Raw genomic sequence first — 11997 nt, 5'->3', positions numbered from 1 at the left:
AAAGTAAAAAAAAAAAAACCCACAATTTTTGTTTTCAAGGAAAAGTACTTGAAAGAAACAAAACAACACTTTCATAACCTGGTAGCAGCAGTGATCCATAATCTAAGAAAATTTATCCTCATTTGCAGTTGAAGCAAATTAAGCTGTAGTTTGATATAAATACACAACTGATATTAAAGATTACCTTTTGGCCCTTCCAGCACGCCGCGGGTGGGAAGGTGGTGGGGCCGCGCCGCCCCCGCCGCCTCTGTGGCCCTGCAGGCTTCCGCTGGCACTTCCGGTTCTGCCAGCCTTGCGGCTCACGGCCCCGCCTCCAGGCCCCGGGAAGATTAGGGTCTAGGCGAGCGAGGACGAGGGCGGGGTGCGGCATGCGCACCGCTGTCTCTGACCTCTACTTGGAGCACTTGCTGCAGAAGCACAGCCAGCCCGAGGCTGCTCACACCAGCCGAACGCTGTGGCCGAGGGCATGTACACCAACGGCTGGGCTGCCCCAGGAAGCCTTGCCCAGGCGAAGGGGCAGGACGTACAGAAGGTGCGACTCATCCAGTTGGAGACGGTCACCCAAGAGCCCATGGGAATCATCCTGAAGCTGAACGACAAGCAGTCCTGTACGGTGGCCAGAATTCTTGATGGCGGCATGATTCACAGACAAGGCTCCCTTCACGTTGGGGATGAGAGCCTAGAAATCAATGGCACAAACGCGACTAATCACTCAGGAGAGCGGCTGCAGAAGGCGATGAAAGAAACCAAAGGAACGATCTCATTAAAAGTAATTCCCAACCAGTAGAATCATCTTCCTGCACTAGATGTTCATGAGAGCCAAGCTTGACTATGACCCCAAAAAGGACCACCTGATCCCCTGCAAGGAGGCGGGGCTGAAGTTTGTTACTGGGGACATCAAGATAATCAGCAAACACGACAGTAACTGGTAGCAAGGGCAGGTGGAAGCTTCCTCCAAGGAGTCAGCTGGATTGATCCTTTCTCCTGAGCTGCAGGAATGGCGAGTGGCAAGCGTGGCTCAGCCTGCTGCGAGCGAAGCTCCAAGCTGCAGTCCCTTCGGGAAGAAGTACTAAGACCAGTACCTGGCCAAGCACAGCTCGATTTTTGACCAGTTGGAGGTCGTTTCCTACGAGGAAGTTGTTCGGCTCCCGGTGTTCATGAGGAAGACCCTGGTGCTTATAGGAGCCAGCGGGGTGGGCCGCTGCCACATTAAGAGTGCCCTGCTCAGCCAGAACCTGGACAAGTTCGCGTACCCCACCCCACACGGCCGCCCAGGAAGAGTGGGGAAGATGGGGAAAATACCACTTTGTCTCCACCGAAGAGATGACGAGGGGCATCTCTGCCAATGAATTCCTGGAGTTTGGCAGCTACCAGGGCAACGTGTTTGGCACCACATTTGAAACCCTGCACCAGATTCATAAGCAGGACAGGATTGCCATCCTGGACATTGAGCCCCAGACCCTGAAGATTGTCTGCACAGCAGAACTGTCATCGTTCATTGTGTTCATCACACCCTCCGACCAGGGGGCACAGACAGAGGCCCTGCAGCAGCTGCAGAAAGACTCCAAGGCCATCCGCAGCCACTATGCGTACTACTTTGACCTCTCGCTGGTCAACAATGGCGTCGATGAAACCCTGAAGAAATTGCAAGAAACCTTGGAGCAGGCGTGCAGTTCTCCACAGTGGGTGCCCGTCTCCTGGGTTTACTAAGCTTGCAGAAGGAGGGAACTACCATCCGCCCTTCTGTAGCTGTGTGAACTGCATTCTCCTTGCTTTCAGACCAACAGGGAGGCTCCCCTAGTTTTGTCAGCTTCCCGCACTCTGCTCCTCTCCTATTTTCGCCGCCGGTGGGCGTCAGGCTGGTGCAGGCTCCTGACTGGGCTCTGACTTTCCTGCTAGATGGAGCCCCAGTGATCAGGGCTTCAGAAGGCTCTCTGGAAATCTGAAGCGGAAAGTACTGTCAAAACTCACCTGCTAACCAAGGATGGTGCACACAGAGAGGAAAAGCTACGGACCTTGTTCTTTAAAGCCTGTGCGCCTTCACCTTTAATTACCCTGGGCATTTAATTGGTCTTGGAAGCATTTGTAACCTCAGCCTCAACTTTTAAAATGCCAAAATGAAACAGCTGCGCAATAGAAGGATGTCTGCTCTAGGGAAACCCTCAAAAGCAGTAAAAATGTTGTGTTAAAATGCCAGGAAAAAAACACACACACAAAAAGATTACTTTTTAAAAAATTCTATCACAAATTCACCCACTTTTAGCCAACTCGTTATACAAGGTAAGAATTCTCTTTATCTCCAACTTTGTGTATCCATTTACACCTATTTGATTCACTTGTTCTTAACAATTATGTTTAGATTACTCATGAAAATTTCATGAGACATTAAAGAGCTAGCCATCAACTTAAGTTATTTTCTTGCTGGCAAATTTTGTAACAGAGGTAACATGAATTCATTTGACTAGTAAACCCAGGTAGAATAAAAGTTGTATGCTTGAATTAATTCTAATGCTGTTAATTTGAAGACATGCCTATTTTAATTAAGCCAACAAACTTAAACTAGTTGAACTGGAAAAGCATTTGGGTTACTTTCTACATTTCTGAGAGTTTTAGGAATACTTAACATATATGCACTTATTTTAAACCAATTAAGTAGATCTTTTTTACAAATTTTGGCAATACCATCCAGAGGTAGAGTTGCAAGTACATAACATACAGGGGCATGTGAGTGGCTCAATTTGTTAAGTGTCTGGCTCTTGATCTCTGCTCAGGTCATGATCTCACGGTTCATGGGATCAAATCCCACCTCAGGCTCTGCGCTGACAGCACAGAGCCTGCTTTGGATTCTCACTCTCCCTTTCTCTGCCCCTCCCCCTGCTTGTGTGAATGCTCGCTCTCTCTCTCTCGAAATTAATAAATAAATAAACTTAAAAAATACATAACATACATCCATAGACATGCATAAACATACAGACACAGAGCTCTTCTAACTTCCATTCCAAAATTTTATCCATGAATCACACATAGCAATGCAAAACTCACTAGTTTATAAATAACTCTTGAATCCAGATTATGTCAAATTAATGTTACCTGTTCCCAACGCTGAAGTTTTTTATTATTATTTATGAAGGAGACTTTTAAGAATTGCAAGTAGTTCATGGAGACTGTGGAGTGCATTTTGGGCAAGGGAGCTTCTAAGCAGTCTGTTCTCTAAAAAGTGAACTTTCCCCCTCTTATTTTATTTGGTCTTCCGGTGGGCAGTGTTTTAGTTATCCCTTGGGGTATTTACATTTCGAAGACGTGATCAGATTTACATTTTAAAGGGACAAAGAATGAAAGTGTTTCTCTTAAGAGTTTCAAGGTTCATTTCTCTATTACTAGAAGTCTTGGGTAATTACTATTTAAAACTATCCTGTGTATTACTGGTCAGATGGCATGGGAAGCTTTGTCTGTTTCACTGTCAACCACCACAACACACTTCTCTTGTTTCTTCTCACTTTGCCAGAGATTCCACCTTTTAGGGTCCCAGTCCGGCTTTGTCACAAGCCCCTGGATCTTATTCCATGCAAGTTCATGCATTCCTAGTTATGCAGATTGGCATGCTAAAGACTATAACGTAGTATCCTGCTCTCCCACCTCATCTGCTCACCTGGAAGCTAGCAGAATGGTAGACACTTCCTTCTCTAACCTCTGCTCATCTTCCAACTTTCTAACTTGAGCTTCTGCCTCTAGCTGGACATTGGTAGCCAGCCAAGCTGCCCACATTAGAGGCCATCCCATTGGGGCAGCCATTTGTTTCCCTCCTTCGCTATGGGTGGTGTGTTATGAACATTTTGTCAAACAAATACATTAGACCAGCCAGCCTTTTGGGGTGTCCCATCTGACATATGGGTCACCCTTCCCCACTTAGAGGTTGATGCCCAACCTGGAGTTTTCCCTCAGGTGTCTCTTTCCCAAGACCTGTTTCTCCTGGATGGCTTACCAATTATTGGTTTGCAACTTTAGAAGTTTCCTGCGTGAAATGTGAAACTGGCCCCTGTCCATAGAGGGCAAGGAGAAGCCAAAGGAAAAGGAAGACCACTCTAGACGGGTAGGTGGGCTTTTTTTTAAAAAAAAAATTTATATTTATTATTGAGAGAGAGAGAGAAAGAGAGAGAGAGACAGAGAGAGAGAGAGAGAGAGTGAGTGGGGGAGTGGCAGAGGGAGAAGGAGACACAGAATTGGAAGCAGGCTCCAGGCTCTAAGCTGTCAGCACAGAGCCCAACGCAGGGCTCAAACTCAGGAACTGGGAGATCATGACCTGAGCCGAAGCCAGGTGCTCACCGACTGAGCCACCCAGGCACCCCTGGATGTTTTAATAAGCAAGGGAACTTATAAACAATGCTTGTCTTGGGTGGTCACAAAACAAGTCTCTGCACCAACCAGCCAGAATCTTGAAAGTTTCTGTAGAGGCTTTAACAGGGTTCAGTCTCATATACAGTCCAGACAGCCTCAACAGCATGTTACTCTTTTGAGGTTGCAACCTTGAAATGGTTCCAGTTATGAGAACAGTGGGCAGGGCATACATTCCAAAGACAGGGGAGGGGGTAAGGAGCCTCTGATTGCCCAGGTCCAGTTGATGGTTCAACCAGTGGTCATGCCCTCTTGAAGACCTCCTCCAATAGTAATAGAAATGTAAATCAGAATGGCATAAAACAGAAACAAATATGTCATCAACAAATGAAGTTGATCAGGAAGAAAAAAATGTCTACTCAAAGTATATTGTGGGTTCATTTTTGAAGGGTGAAGTTGGACATGTGGTACCTGACCAAACATGAGAATAGATACAGGTCATAGCTAGTGTGAAAAGCACAAAATGATGATAAGAAGCCTCTGATGACTATATTCAGGGCCATGATGGTCAGGACCATCTCATTATACCCAAATATAACTTATTTTACAATGCTTACTAATAACAACTTAAGTTTTGTAGTACCTTTTCACAGTCCTTCTTGTTTATAAAATATTATTATACCCTTTTAACGAGGAATGAGTTCCTGTTGATAAAGGTTACTATGAAACAAAATTATGCTGAAAGTAAAGAGAAACTTTCTAAAAACCTATTACTATCAGGTTTGTGAGACAATTTCCTTGGGAAGTGAAAGTTTTCCTATCCTTTGAAACGTTAAATAGTGGCTGGAAGATTATTTAAAGATGATACAAAAGAAAGGTGTTTATTAGATGGGATGAGGGTTGGTGTGAGCAGGTAGACCCTAAGTTATCTTCCCACCCTAATATTCCATGATTTCTGCTTCTGGTATACAGCATTTACCATAATATCTTGTGTCGATGGACTCCTATTAGGCTGATAAATAATTCTCAGTATATTTATCTTTATATTCTATAGTCATTGCTAAACCTTTCAAGAATCCTACAGTTCTGCTAAAAAAAAAAAGGAGTAAATGAACAATGGATGTCTTTATTCAAATATGGTTGTTCCATGAATTCTGGATTTTCTAGCAATGAATGGTGTTGCTCATTTTGAAGCTGGAGCTGCTTTTTTGAGTTTCATCTCTGAAAATGAAGTCAGCATCATCCTACACATATTTTCCTCACCTCATCCCCAGTGCTCTTAAGGATACCAGTCATGTTGCTATGACTACCGATGGCAAGTCTAGTATAATAGATTGCATCAACATAGTGTCTCTATAGGACTGTTTGCACACACACAAAAAAAAATGCTAGCATTTACTGAATGCTTCTTATGTACTAGGCACTTTTCTCAGTGCTTTGCATGTGCTAACTCAAATAATCTGCAAAACAGCCCTGTGATATTTATGCTAATTTTATCTTGATTTTAAGGATGATGAAATTGAGGCACAGAGAAGTTAATGAATGTACTCAGCTGCCAAGTTAGTGAGAGAGCTCAGATTTAAACTCAGAAAGTTTGGATTCCAATCTCCTGAATCTTTAAAATATGTTGTTTGTTGGGGCATGTGGGTGGCTCAGTAGGTTAAGCGTCCAAATTCACCTCAGGTCATGATCTCATGGCTCATGAGTTGGAGCCCCGCGTCAGGCTCTGTGCTGACAGCTCAGAGCCTGGAGCCTGCTTCGGATTCTGTGGCTCCCTCCCTCTCTCTGTCCCTTCCCTGCTCACACTCTGTCTCTTGAAAATAAATAAACATTAAAAAAATTTAAATATGTTGTTTTTTTGTTAAATTTCTACATGAAATGATGTAGTCCATAGTAGGAAAAAAAAACTAATAACTGAGATGCAGAGACATGTAGTGGAAAGAATATTACACTAGGAGTGTAGACTTTGGATTCCTAGTCCTGTTATACCTCTATATAATTCTGGGTGAATCATTTAGTGGCTGTTCCTCATCTACGTAATGAAAATTGATTCAACGCTCTTTGTTTCATTCTAGACCTTTCACAAATCACCTTCAAACACCCATTGTCTAATCTAAGCTTTATAGAATAATGGTGATCCCCCCACCTGTGTCCCATCCTCTTTGTTGCACAGATAGTAAGGATCCTTGGACTCCAAAACCAATGTCTTTTCCTATTATAACTGGATGATCTATTTTATCTACACAAACACATTTTCTAAACTAACATAATGTGCCAATATTAACTTTTATAATTAATGTGGCACGCAGAGATGAATTGGTAATGCTTTCAGCAGAAGGAGGTAGCAAAGAAAGGATAATTTTGGAATTGATTTTAAGAAGCCAAATTAGTTTACGCGAAATCCACATGCGTTCTTAATTTGTTTTGTTTAAATCCCGAGACAAATGCTAAACTGATGGAAAAATATGCTGCTTCTTTGTGCTTCGGTAAATTCCTTATTTTGTAACATGAAATGATAAATGTTTGAACAGCTGCAATTATGAAGTTAAGGAACCATACAACACACAAATACACATACACACACATACACACATGCACACACACATTTTTTTTTTTTCTCCAGGGCTATGGATTGGAACTGTGCCATAGAAAAGTAATCCATGAGTGACATAAATATATTTTCATTCATTTTGTTGAATCCCTTGCTTGATATAACTTTCTCTGTGGGAGGTTTACCTCAAGAATAAAAAGAAAAGAAAAAAATGTGAACAAACCAGCTCTCATGATTTATTGTCTTAGAATAGTTTCTGAGATATTGTTCTCCTTTACGTGCAAGTGAAATAGTTTTGCAACAATGGAGGACTAATGGGAAGGAGCTGGGGGTAGGACTTAGCTGTGGCCTTGGCCACTGAACAAATCTTTAGTGTCTATTTTACCTTTGTATACTTAAGCATGAATAGGAGTATTTGTTATTTTTTATTTAATTTCTTTTTTAAGTACTTGTGATCTAAATATATACTATTATGTAGAGGTGAGCCTGTGTGTCTACTTAATCCATATGCACTCACTTTAAATCCTTTTTTTTTGGTTATATACTTGAAATCTGAGAACTTGATACTCTGTTGGCATTCTGGGAAGTCACATGCAAACTTACAATATTGCTTAACTTCCCTGTTGTCTGCTAGAAATAGATGAAGAGACTTGAATCTGCCCCTACTATTTACTGAGATATACGTAGATCGCATAATATCATACTGAGAATCCCAGAATATCAGATTCAGAAGGGGTCATAGAGCTCAGCAACGCATTTCTCAGGGAACCAGAGCCATTATAGGTATCACTTAGAGAAGGGATTTATAGTAGGAATTAGACCTTGCCCGAATATAGGAGGAAGGGAAGAAGTGACTATCTACAGGAGAGTTGGAAGATCCATGAAAAGGTCACTGACCAGTCCACTGTAAGCACTGGTGTGAGTGGACAAACAGAGCTTTCTTGGAAATGCAGGATATCAAACACTTTTAGTCTGTGAATCAGATCCACAAGGGGGAAGCTTCTGAGGGGTTGAATGGACATCTCCACCTCTCAGGAAGCTAGGCCTCTGTAAGACTGCAGCCAAATAAATCCTTGCTAGTGGGCCTGGGCCCGTAGGGCTGGCAGTAGGGAAGGTGAGCTACAAGCAGAGTGGAAGGAAGTGATGTAAGCTGGGATCTACTGGATACTTGTGCATCTGCTCAGCACCATCCCACACTGAGACATCCTTCCCAAAGTAGTGACATCTGTTTTACTCTGACCTTCCACGTCTCAGGCAAGTTCCTCCTTTGTCAACTCTAGTGTGTAAAGACCATAAAGAAAAAGAGATTCTGGGAAATGTCGTTCTGAGCCTTGGTCAAGTTGACAAGGTACAATCCAGCATGATGTCCAATGTTCTAATTTTGCAGACAAGAAATCTGCTGCTCTGAGGCAAGTGACCCAACCAAGCTTGATGACTTAGGTAGTGACAGAATCAAAACTAGATTCAAGGTCTCTTAATTGCTAGGGTAGCCTTTTTATTACATCTTTTGTCTAGTTTATATCTGTGTATGTCCTACATGAACACAATTATTTGAATGTGGACTAAAACCTATATATAGGTCGTTCATCAAACATTTTTATTAGAATTAATATAAAACTAATTTATGAACATTAATATAATTGAGATTTCTTTTTGTCATTGTTAACATTTTAAGGAAGTTTGCATCGTGTTCCTCAGTTGTAGGAAAAGGACATTTTGAATGCAGGTGTTAAATAATGAAGTCATTATATGACTATTCACCCAAACTGTATTTCAGAAAAATTACTGATACCAGGAAATGGAAGGACTACATAAAATTAAAATGATTATACTTGTGATGTATTAAGAGCCCATTGTATATCAGCCTATGTTAAACACTTCATATCTCAACTTTTTCTCAATAATTTTTCCTTGTTTTTAAATTATTTTCATATCAATATGAAAGCATACACATATACAAATTGATTAGGAAACACAAATAACTCTATAAAAAGAATCACATTGTCATAAGAACAATATTCCTAGCAGAAAATTACTTAAGTGGAGTCTGGACCATAGTTTGGTTTTCATATTTCTTTGAGGTTTTAAGAATTTCTTCTAGGGGATTCATTGGAAAAGGTACCCAGTTGAGCCTGGGGAAATAGAGAAAGTTCCATAGTCTGGCATCTGGCAAATCTGGATACTGGATATGGGTGAGGAGGGAGATGTTTGATTTTTTTTCTAAGCTCACCATGGCCAATGTCCAGTTCTCAGGAAATAGTGGGGTGAATGTCTTCAGTTGCTATCAGTGACTGGAAGTGGGGACTTCATTAGCACATGGCCCACGTTGATAAGAATTTGACAGAGGTTCACCAGAGCAGAAGGTGTCTTGTGGTGAGAGTCTGTTTCTTGGGTCACATTACTTAAATGTGGGCTAGTTGCTCTTTAGGTCTTCTGTACAACTGTCATCCTGCCTCTTGTGTTGACTCCCCTGAATCCTGCATTAAAGTGAAAGACAAAATCAGAAGCTTTCTGAGAATGGCTCATGGAATTTTTTTGTGAACTAAAATATTTCTGTCATATCTTCAGATTTAACTTTTAATCCGGCTGGATTAAAAATTGAGATTTTTCATTACTTAGCTAGGAATGTTAAAGATGTTCAGTTTTCTTCTTGTTTCCACTATTGTTTCTTGAGAAGTCCCACTCCATTCTGAATCCCAGTCTTATGCTTAATATCTGGCTTCATCTTCCTCCTCTCTGGAAGCTTGTAAAATTTTTCTTCTTACAACCTGAGTTCTTATATTTCTTCAGTTTGGATTTATTTCCTTCTATTTTATGTCAATCTAAAGTCCTAATTTCTGGACAAGTTTCCCAACATATTTTTCAAGTATGATCCTTTCCTCTTTCCTCCCTGTTCCCTTTTTCTGTAAATCCTCTCACTTATATATGTTAGACGTTCTGAACTCATTGTCTAATTTTTTTAATTGTTTCTTCTCCATTTTCCTAAACCTGTTTAAATATTCTGTTGAGTTCCTCATTTCTGCTATGTCATGTTTTTAAATTCTAATGTTTTTTTTTTCTTATTGCTCTGAACATGAAAATTAAAGCTTTTCCTAAACTTCTCTTCACATAGGCTCTGTTCATTTCAGTTTTTTTTTCTCTTTATTCTTGTCTCTTTTATTTAGAAATTCCCCTCATATATCTGCCCATGCTTGGCATTTGTGTTTAAGATTCCCTGAATGCTTGGATGGGGCTTAATTACCTGCAAGATGATTTACCTGGACTCTTGGCATATGTTAGTCTCTCTCCTTAGGCTGGTCAATATTGTCATTGTGTGTTTAATGTCTTAAAACATCTTTTTGGTGTAAATTTAATTTTCTTTTGGAGGTGAGGAGGTGTGATCAAAATGCTTTTAAACTGATATGTCTCCATTATCTTATTAAGCCTCTAGCAAACTAAGATGGTGGTAGGTAAATGGAAAGTGTTAATCTTATCCCCTTGGAGGTGAGGTTAAAGGGGTTTTGTGAGTTGTCCGTGTTCTCATAACTGTTGAGTAGATAAGTCAGGATTTGAACACAAGGGAGGCTGACTCCACAGCTACTATATTAAAGACATGTGGCCCAGAGAGCAGGTGCAAGCCTAGAGAACAGCTTCTCTGCTCGTTTATGAGGATCTGACAGTTCCTTATATATATGGCTGAAGAAGGAATCAATACAAAAGGCACCTCAAAGTGAGTAACAAAACTACTTGATTACTTGATTAACTGAGCATTTTCAATCCTTTTAACCAGAGAAGTGTATTCTAAATCTGTTGGTTCTACATTCAAAGGAAACTCCCATTGTCTGCATGTCTCTTTAACTCTGTTGCCACCTTTCTGTCGCTGATCACTCATGTTTTCCTAGATTATCACAGTAGCTTTCTATCTGATTGCCTCATGTGCATTCTTTCCACTTTTTACCCATAATGTATATTGAACCTAGAAGAGATTTTTCCTAAAATTTATATCATTGTGTTTTCTGCTTAAAATGTTTCAAAAGTTGTCCACAACAACCAAAAGGTAAAATATGAATCCTTAATATGGTCCACAAGGCCTGCATAGGCTGATCTCTACTCATTTTTGCAACCTCTGCTTTTACTTCACTCATTATGCCCCAGCCATTATGGCTTCGTTTCAAATCGTTGGAGGTACCTAGAGACTTCCTGCTTTAAGGATTTTGCTTATGCTGTTCTCCTAGCTCTAAATGCTCTTCCGTTTGCTGCCAACCTATGGCTGCTGCATAATCCTCATTCAGAGTTTATCTTAAATCACTTCCTCAAGAGGTCTGGTGTATGTCCCATGTCAGGTAGGTCCTTCATGCTTCTTGTGATGTTTTAGGTTTTCTACACATAATATGTAGGGATTCAGAAAAAGAATCTAGAGAATCTGAACAGTCACATCATTCATTGTGTGTATTTGCTTCTTATTCCAACTACAAATGTCAGAAGCATATTATCAGATGAGAGGGTGCGCTTCTGAATTTATAAAGTGAGATTTAAACAACCCAGTTGATGTGAGACAGAAAAATGAATTGGGACAATGAGCCTCAAGGAACTTGGGCTTTGCCACCAAGTTGTTGAGTCCCCTTATTCAAGTCAGATGAGTCTCTGTGGGTTTCCTCTACCTCTGAGGTGCAGAGTTTGGACTGGAAACACCCTATAGATCCTCTGGCTCAATATGCTGTGGCCCTCTGTTCTAAAACTTGGGTAAAATGATTTTTGAATACTGCAAAAAGCTCTGTAAAAATTTTCAAAAATTTAAAGTAAATCCTAAAACATGTTATTTTTAATTTTTACTTTTAGTTAGATGACTTCCTTGAGTAGGCTCAGATTTTCTTTCATAAGATTTTTTTTTGGTATTGATTTTAATTTTTTATTATTTTTTTTTAAATGGCAATCTTTATTTATTATTGAGAGAGAGAGGGTACAAGTGAGAGAGAGGCAGAGAGAGGAAAAGAGAGAATCTACAAGGGGCAGAGAGAGAGAATAAGAGGGAGAGAGAAACAGGGCTCAGCTGAAGCAGGGTTCATGTTCACCTGAAGCAGGGTTCGTGCTCACCCCAGGCAGGACTCGAACTCACAAGCCATGAGATCATGACC

At 40.8% G+C, this 11997-nt stretch overlaps 1 pseudogene; it reads left to right on the top strand.

The window, feature by feature from the left end:
- The first annotated feature begins 368 nt into the window (after positions 1 to 368).
- LOC125922110 (55 kDa erythrocyte membrane protein-like) lies at positions 369 to 1775 on the top strand (annotated as a pseudogene).
- Positions 1776 to 11997: the final 10222 nt, after the last annotated feature.

The sequence above is a fragment of the Panthera uncia genome, chromosome C2 (genome assembly GCF_023721935.1).
Source record: "Panthera uncia isolate 11264 chromosome C2, Puncia_PCG_1.0, whole genome shotgun sequence".
Taxonomy (NCBI): Eukaryota; Metazoa; Chordata; class Mammalia; order Carnivora; family Felidae; genus Panthera; species Panthera uncia.
The sequence above is the reverse complement of the archived record's forward strand: the minus strand, read 5'-3'. Positions and strand labels throughout refer to the sequence as shown.